An 8,580-nucleotide genomic window follows, 5' to 3' on the forward strand; every position below is an offset into this window, starting at 1 on the left:
TAATAATAAAATACAAAAGGTATTTCATTTGGTACATTTTTTATATCATTATTGCATATTAAAGAAAAGATCAAACTTCGTTTTTTGCATTTTATAATAGCCAAATACTGTCCATATGAGAAAAATATTTGTGCTCGCTTTGTCATTTTAATCTTAGATAAATTCTTAGTCAGAATGAATTACACAAAACGGAAAAATTTGCTATGGAAACATGTAAAAACATGATGTTGAATTTCTCTTATTATTTTTTGCAATTATTCGAAGATAAGCAACAGGTATTTTTAATTGTTAAACTTTCCCTATTTTTCTTCCGCTTTTTTTTTAATTTGCAAAAATAGTATTAACACTAAATGCGATTTTTGTCTTATTTAACGTTTTTTTTTTAAAAACTTTACATAATTAAGATTTGCTATTAAGTGTAACTAAATGTTGTTATTTTGCTAATCAATAATTTGATTAGAAAAATAGTAACATTATCGAGTTTTTTTTTCAAAAATCAAATAACTTTCCACCGAAAACGGAAAAAATCTTATGCTTGAAGCCTATGTCAAATCTGAAATATGTTGTATGCAACGATTGCGGGTAACGCGAAACCAAAATGAAATAAACAGACTACAACGACAGCAAAATAAAATATTGAAGCTAGTATATGACCTCCTTTATCTAACATCAATTAGACTAGAATCTTTAAATTTTATTCATAAGTCAGCCACTGATATCATTATAGACAAATAACCAAAACTTGAAAAATAATAAACATGGACATAATACAAGAATATCAGAACAATATTGCACGCAACATTCCAAAACGAAACAAGGACAATCGAGACTAATAAATCAGGGACTAAAATTATACAATAAACTACAAGACGAAATTTAACAAAAGACTTTTTGAAATTTAAAATCTGGGTGTAAAGTAAAAGTTGTTAAAATTTAATTAAACAGGAGCTTTCTAAAAACAAAACAGTAAGTATACCCATTTCTTATAATTACGTCAGTTATTTTTTTAATTAGGTATTTCCAGTCTAGACGTGATGTTAGATTTTAAAAGGATACCGTATTGTATTTCTTATTAGTTAAAGCTTTTGCGTTTTACTTTTTCAACTACGTGCAACTTTTCAGTGGTAGGTAGTTTCAGTACTCTGCGAATTATGCAGGTGAAGACCAGGAGGCCCAAAATACGATGGATGAACTGCATCGGCGCAGATACGATGACGTTGAAAGCGAGGAACTGGAGTAGAAGGACAGAAAACCGGCAAGAGCGGAAGAGACTCCTGGATTCAGCCAAGGCCCACCCAGGGCTGTCGAGCTTATGATGATGATGATTTAGGGAGATTCAGGAAGAGGAAAACTTGTTGAAATCCGGCGCTCCCCCAACACTAGATTTGGAGATCGCGCTTTTGCCGCCGCCAGCCCCTCTGCCTGGAACCAATTGCCTTTAAACTTACAAATCATCGACAGTCCCAGTCAGTTTAGATCCCAATTAAAGTCCCACTTCTTTAAACTATCATACCCTCAACTTTACATCTGGAAATATAATGTATCACTTAAGTTTAGTTAGAATGTAAGTTTAGATATACATTGTAAGGCGCCCTTGAGGTGATTTTTTACAAAAATGACGTTATATAAATCAGCCAAATATTATTATTATTGTTTTTATTATACCAAACTGTTAAACTTTGACTCCTTTCTTACATTAGTGTTACCAGCTCAAAGTAATAATTCGTTATAGTTGAAGAGACGCCATTTTTTTTTATCGCATTGAACAAAAGAGTCATAATAGTTTTTTTTGTATTTAATTTTAATATAGATGTGTAAGCTGCGCTTAGAATTCTCGATCTGAGTACTTCCGGCCCATTGTTTTGCTGTAAACTATGGCTAATTTCGGGTTTGTTATTCCTAGAACGATTTTTGTCTGTAGCGACGTGCTCTATAGCGTCATTACTCTGAGGTTATCGACGATAATTTCGACACATTAACAGCATTTTTAAAAAACCTTAATTAACAAAGCTCTATTTATTCTATGTAACTTTCCAAAGATTATAGAAATCATACGGGAATAATGTATGTATAGGAGCGAAGTATGGAATTGGAAAAATGATGATTAAAGTAGGTTGAATGCTGTCAAAATGCGATCCCTCACGCGAATGTGTGGTAAAACGATGTATGATAGGTGCACAAATGTCGAGATCCGTGAAGTGTGTAAGGCTGAGGCATGTATTACTGACAGAATCAAGAAAGGGGTGCTGCGTTGGTTTGGACATGTAGAGCGAATGGACAGCGAAAGAACGGCTAAAAGGATCTACGATGTAAATGTTGATGGATGCAGAAAACGAGAAAGACATGGCACGATCAAGTCCATCAAATACTTGAAGATGGTCATGTCAAAAGTAGGAATAATTGACGTGCGTGCATGAAAAGATGTATGAATGTAGAGGAAGCGAGGTCTGTATGCTAAGATAGAGTGTTATGGCGTTCTATCCTCTCTGCCTACCCCTACGGGGAAACGACGTGATGGTTTGTTTGTTTAGGTAATGAAATATAAAATAGCTCCGTATTTCTCATACAACGCCTATATATTTAATGCAAAATATTATTTAATTAAATTCTCTTTTTTTTTTAAAAAAAACGTATTATACGTAAATTTATGTTTGAAAAAAAAGGTTTTTTTTTTTTTTTTTAATAGGTTATTTGAATTAAAATACAAAAAAACAACAGAACAAAAATATTCCATGAATACAATCCTTGACTTTTAAATTGTTTATAACTTAATTGTCAATTTTTTAAGGATCAAAAAAATTAACAACTAACATGCATGTATGTATATCGTTTTATTATGAATTATTTTATCCAGGACTTTACCTCCTTATTCTCGTACTACAAAGACTCTCCCATACTTAGCTGTCAGGTGGGATTGTGTAAAATTTGTTTATGAACCTGAGCTTACCTTTTGTTTGCTTTTAATTAACGAAAAATGTTGTGTTACGGTCCCCTCCCCCCCCTTTTTCTGGCTCCCCTACCGCCCCTCACCATCTCGGCCCAGAGGCGTCTCGTGAGATAGAATAAAAAAGTTTTCAATACTTTTTTATGTTTGGGGCATTAAATTTCAAATGAGAGCAAAGTTTGGAGAGCCACTGTTAAAATATAATCAAATAATTAACTTCAAACATGTTTTTTTCTTCTTTAAAATTTAATTAAATATGTATTCAGAAAAAAATAATAGAATTAACATATGATTATCGAAGGGTTATCGTTAGGTACTAAAATCATGTTCATATAATTATTTTAATTCCGTAGTTTGAAGTTATCATTACTTATCATATCATTGTACTTGAAACGTTTTTATTTATTTACGGACATTGTCCAATTAATTGGGAATTAATAAGGCAATATAGTAATCGTTAAAAACATTTTTTAAAAAGAAAAAAAAAACATTGACAAGCATAAGGCACATCAAGACAAGATCTGGGCCATTTATTTAGTACTTGTTCAAATCGTTGTAAACTTAAACCAAAAAAATCCAAATCTTCATTTTAGTAAACAATACGTTTTTGATTTATTAGAACCACAGTTTTCAATTTAAGTTTTGAAATCAAAACCCTAAACTGCTTCAAATTACGTTTTATTATTTTTGAGTTATTTATTGATTCGTAATCAGCCATTAATTAGCCATAAGTAAAGGTATTCAACTCTTTTTTTGCTACGACAACTAGAAAGTTGTAAATTTAATACCTACCCATGCAGTAACATTACGTTTTTGGCCCATAAATGATAAAAATACTTACTTAAATGCGGTTTTTTTAAATTATTTTTATCTTGAATATATCGAATATTTTTATTTGCAAAAATAAAGTCCACGCATTTTTTATTTACATTATAATTTAATACACTATGTCTGTTTTAATTTAAACTGCTAAGACTAAAGAAGTCGGTATCAGCTATCAGCTTTTTCCAAATCCCAACTCAAACACAGTTAACCTTATAAAATACTGCATTTAGGCTGTAATAACTACTCAAGTCAATAAACGTAGCTTTTTTTGCAGTATAAAGTTTTTAGCATTTTAACTAGTTTTAGACAACTTTTGGTCTGTAGACCAGACTTGAAGATCTTTTTATTTTTGAATGAACTATATGACACGTATTTTTCTCACAATTTATCGCTATCTAGCCCTATCAAAATCAAAGTTTTCCTAAAGATTTGAAAAATTCACCTGTTTCCCCAAATTTCACGAAATTCACCACAAAAACCCATCCTCCCTAGTTTTCTGGGAATTTACGATTTCAGTTATTCTTATGTCCTCTATTTACAGCAAAATAAACAGTAAAAAGACCTTATAATAAACGTTTCTCTTTTTCCGTTTGAGCATTGAACTCCTCATAATTACCGTGGTATTCGGTAGACAAACGTTCACAAAAACATCTTCCGCTCAAGTTGAGTTTTAACCACTGTGTTTTAAAATACTCATGAAAACCACAACAATGAAAAACATCCCACTCCTTCATTAGGTTTGTTTTGATCCATTTTTAAGTCAAATCATATTTTCAAACTTATCTAAGCTTTCTAGTCACCCATAAGGTACAAGATTATCAGTCTTACCAGTCCAATGTTCATTTACACTTTTTCGTTATTTCTAATAAACAGTACATAGAACATCGCATTAGCACATCGAAATGCAACGTTTTCAAATTATTTGTTACACTAAGCAAAATCGAACTCTAATCTCTCTCCCTGTCTGTCTGGTTTTAATTCTCTAATATGGATTAATTTGCATCAAAGCCTTGCATCTCCTTTGCCACTCAGGTGTATCCTGTGGGGCCCTCTTTGGCTTTCCATATAACCTGCAGCTCATTTCCTCGCATAAATCTTCGAGGTATTCTCGCCAAGGGCATTCCCTTTAGTTTATCCCAACAGACATCCCCTCTCTCATGGAGGAGACTTCCTTGACGCACTATGTCCAATCGATCTAGCCCATCTTTTGGAGATGGTCTTAAGCTAGTACTTTTCTCCTTCGATTCTACTTAGAACCTCGTCATTCGTAATATGGTATCTCTAGGAAATTTTCAGAATCATTTTATAGTATCACATCTCCAAAACATCTTGTTTTATTTGTTTTGAATAGGTACCATGTCTTGCAACCGTACATTTAGATACTCCTTACAAGCTAACGTGATTTCAGCCTTTGAGACTATGAAATATTTAGATAAAGAAACACCTTTGTAAACATATTTTACGTTGATTGTGTTGTAAATCAAACCCTTTGAACTTTCATGCATAGTAGCGTGATGAGCTAATTACTACGCGGCGAAGTCAATTTTATTGCGAAAAATCTCAAGAAAAAGGACTTTAAAAAGCGAATTAATTTCAATCACTTTGTCTAAAAAACCCACCCTGTCCGTTTCGTTGGTAGATAATGAAATCCATTTAGTTTTGTGCCCTGTGTGTTGTTTCTGACTAATAGATTGGAATATTGCCTGAATTGTGACGTAACTCTACTACCACTACTGCACTATCCACATACAGTCAGGGTGACCGTGCGATACTAATAAAAAACAATAGCAAAATCTGGATTTGTTTAGCTTTAATCTAGACTGTTGTGTTGAAAGATTAAAAAACAAATAAATTATATTGATAATTTAACTTTGATTAACCCGGGTACAGTATAACTTTTCTTTTATTTTCATTGCACCACATTCATTTGTTTTTATAAGGCTTCGTGGTGTAATGATCATCGCATTTGTCTACTATGTTAGAGGTCTCGGGTTCGATTCCCGGCATGGTTGATATGAAATATTATTTAAAAACGGTGTTTTTACACTAGAATATTTTATAGTCCATAGACTGGTACCTGAAGTGAAATACTAATCAGCTTACCTTTGTGTAACAAAAATAATCAAGATACGCTGCGATTGGTGTAATGCAGTGCCTTGTGTACTATTAGATGCGGAAAAGGAATGATAATGATGATGATGAAAACTCCGATTATCCAGATCCAGATTAATAAGTGCCAGATATTATTGCTTATTAAAGAATACAGCGAATTGAAATCACACTAAAAACTTACGTAAAAATATAAAACAAAGTTAATTGCACAATCAAATTACAATTAAAATAAATCTACGTGATGTTTGCAGACAGACTGGATTTTCTTCTTCGGGTACAAAATGGGCACTCAAACTAGCCAATAACAGGTCGTAAACCCTGTAACTGCCTAGACTTTCATATTCCCATTTAAAAACATGTTCCATCCCTGTTGCAACAAATTTAGATTAAAAAATTTCTCCTTTATTTTTTAATTGCTGATAGCTTTTATTTTGATAGATTTATTTATGTATTTACACCTTTTATCAAAAATATAATTTTACGTTCACTTTGCCCGGCTAACAAGGGTACATACCCCGTTTCAAGCTAGGCAATTACATTCTAATAAATGATAATAGTTAACAAATTAATAGAGAGCTCAGACTAATAAAATATAAACTTACTCGTATACTCATTTTGAAACATATACATTTACACATATACATATATACACATTTATATAATATATATACCCACATATATACACATGTACATACACACATTCGTACATACACTCATGCGCATTGCGCATACACATACATACATATATAAAACATAGACAATTTATTTATAATGCGAAACTTCAGAATGCGAAACATCGGAATGCGAAACTTTGGATAATGCGAAACTTCTAAAATTGGATATTTGGCAATCCAAATAACTGGAGTTCGAATAAAGGGAGTTCTACTAAATTAATTTGTGGTTGAGTCAATATGACTTTTTATTAAATTTAAGCAAAAAAATCACCCGAAAAACATATATGGGTTTTACAAACTTAAAACCGCACATTTTCACCCCTTTTTAAAACAGAGATCCGCTTACCACTATCCCCACAATCAATTTACCGCTTTCCGCTATCCGCCGCGCAAACATCATTTTCTGAGAGAGTAAAAATCCCAGGCTCTCAGCTTTCCAGTCATCAATTGTCCAGGATTGATCTTGGAGTTTTGAGCTTATCTACAGGATTGTTAAACTCGTCCCTTAATTCCTTTTACATAGAATCTCACCTCTCTGCACGACCTTTTTCTTGTCTAATTGGTTATGTCAAAAAAATAGGAAACTGCCATACTTCAACGTTACATAATTATATCTTAAAACAAAAATTCTATTCAGAAATTTAGGCAACCGCACAAAGAAGTTAGTTTGAAAACTATATGTAAAATTTGTCATAAAATTTTGCAGAGAATCATTTTTCTTTCATTCATTGAGGGAGGTAGTATTTTATTTTATAACTATAAATTATGTTTTTGGGATTTTTTATTTCAACATTTCCATTTTTTTATTATATTTATGATCCAGAAATACAAAATAAATGAAAAAGAACAAATTATTAAAAAGTGTTACGTAATAATCTAAAGAATAAATTTTATTAATGATTTTTTTATAAAAAAAACCGTATCTGTCAAAACTATTATACTAACTTACTAACAACTAACTAACTTTTTACTAGTGACATCACCTACAAGTAAAATTGACTTACTGTTACTTGGTCAATTCTTTGGATCTTAAATTTACTAATAAAAGTGACTATGTGTGTTAGTCAGTATTACTTGTCAAAAATATGTGAGCTTCTATCAAATGGTCACATATTTTACAAATTAAATTGTTTTTGGAGTGTCGGATTGACTTGGCATTTTTATCAGTCAAGCATTATGCTAATACGATATCAAAAAGTCAATAATCTTAGTGTCACTTTTACTTGTATAACCACGATATACTTTGTAGATCATTGTTTTACATAATAGTTATTTAACAACTTTGTAATTAAATTGAAAAGACAAATAATACTAAATCTACCATAGAGATAAAACAATCACTACATTTTACACACATCACTCCATTAGTCACACTCTTTATTCACAACAATGGAGGTACACATATACAAATAGAGTCACGTGTTATAAATATTCTCGTCACATTCTGTTGTCCTGTTCAGAAATTGTATTTTAGTATATCGTGTTTTGTACGAAATTGGTGCTGTGTTAAGTTTATGTATTTTTGTAATAAAATCATTTTGCTATTATTACACCAATATTAAATATAACATATCGAATCTAACCTTAAACAACGCATGTAAATGACAAAATACTTTATTTAGATATGCATTCGATTATTTCATAAATTGTAATTGATGTTTTATAGTATCAATTAAGTTAATGTTTCCAGGGAATACAGATGCAGTTGTTTAGTTAACATGTTTGTTTGTGTTTTATTTATTTATTAGTGTACACGGCACAAATGCCTTTTACAAACATAAACATAAATTAATTTAACATAACAGTGTTCTATTACAAAATAATGAAATAATATAATAACAATATATTCACACATAACACAGTTGTTTTATACTTTGTACTATATAAAAACGTTGCGATGTTTATACTTAACGTACTTAGATAAAAAAAAAATACTAACAATAAAGATAACGCGGTATATTTGAAATAGCAAAAATCATTATTAATTTATTGGTATTGTTGCAATGTACATATATTGAATGCCCT

Source organism: Micrasema longulum, unplaced genomic scaffold, assembly GCF_059751315.1.
Source record: "Micrasema longulum isolate JH-2025_06_02 unplaced genomic scaffold, ASM5975131v1 h1tg000489l, whole genome shotgun sequence".
Classification (NCBI taxonomy): Eukaryota; Metazoa; Arthropoda; class Insecta; order Trichoptera; family Brachycentridae; genus Micrasema; species Micrasema longulum.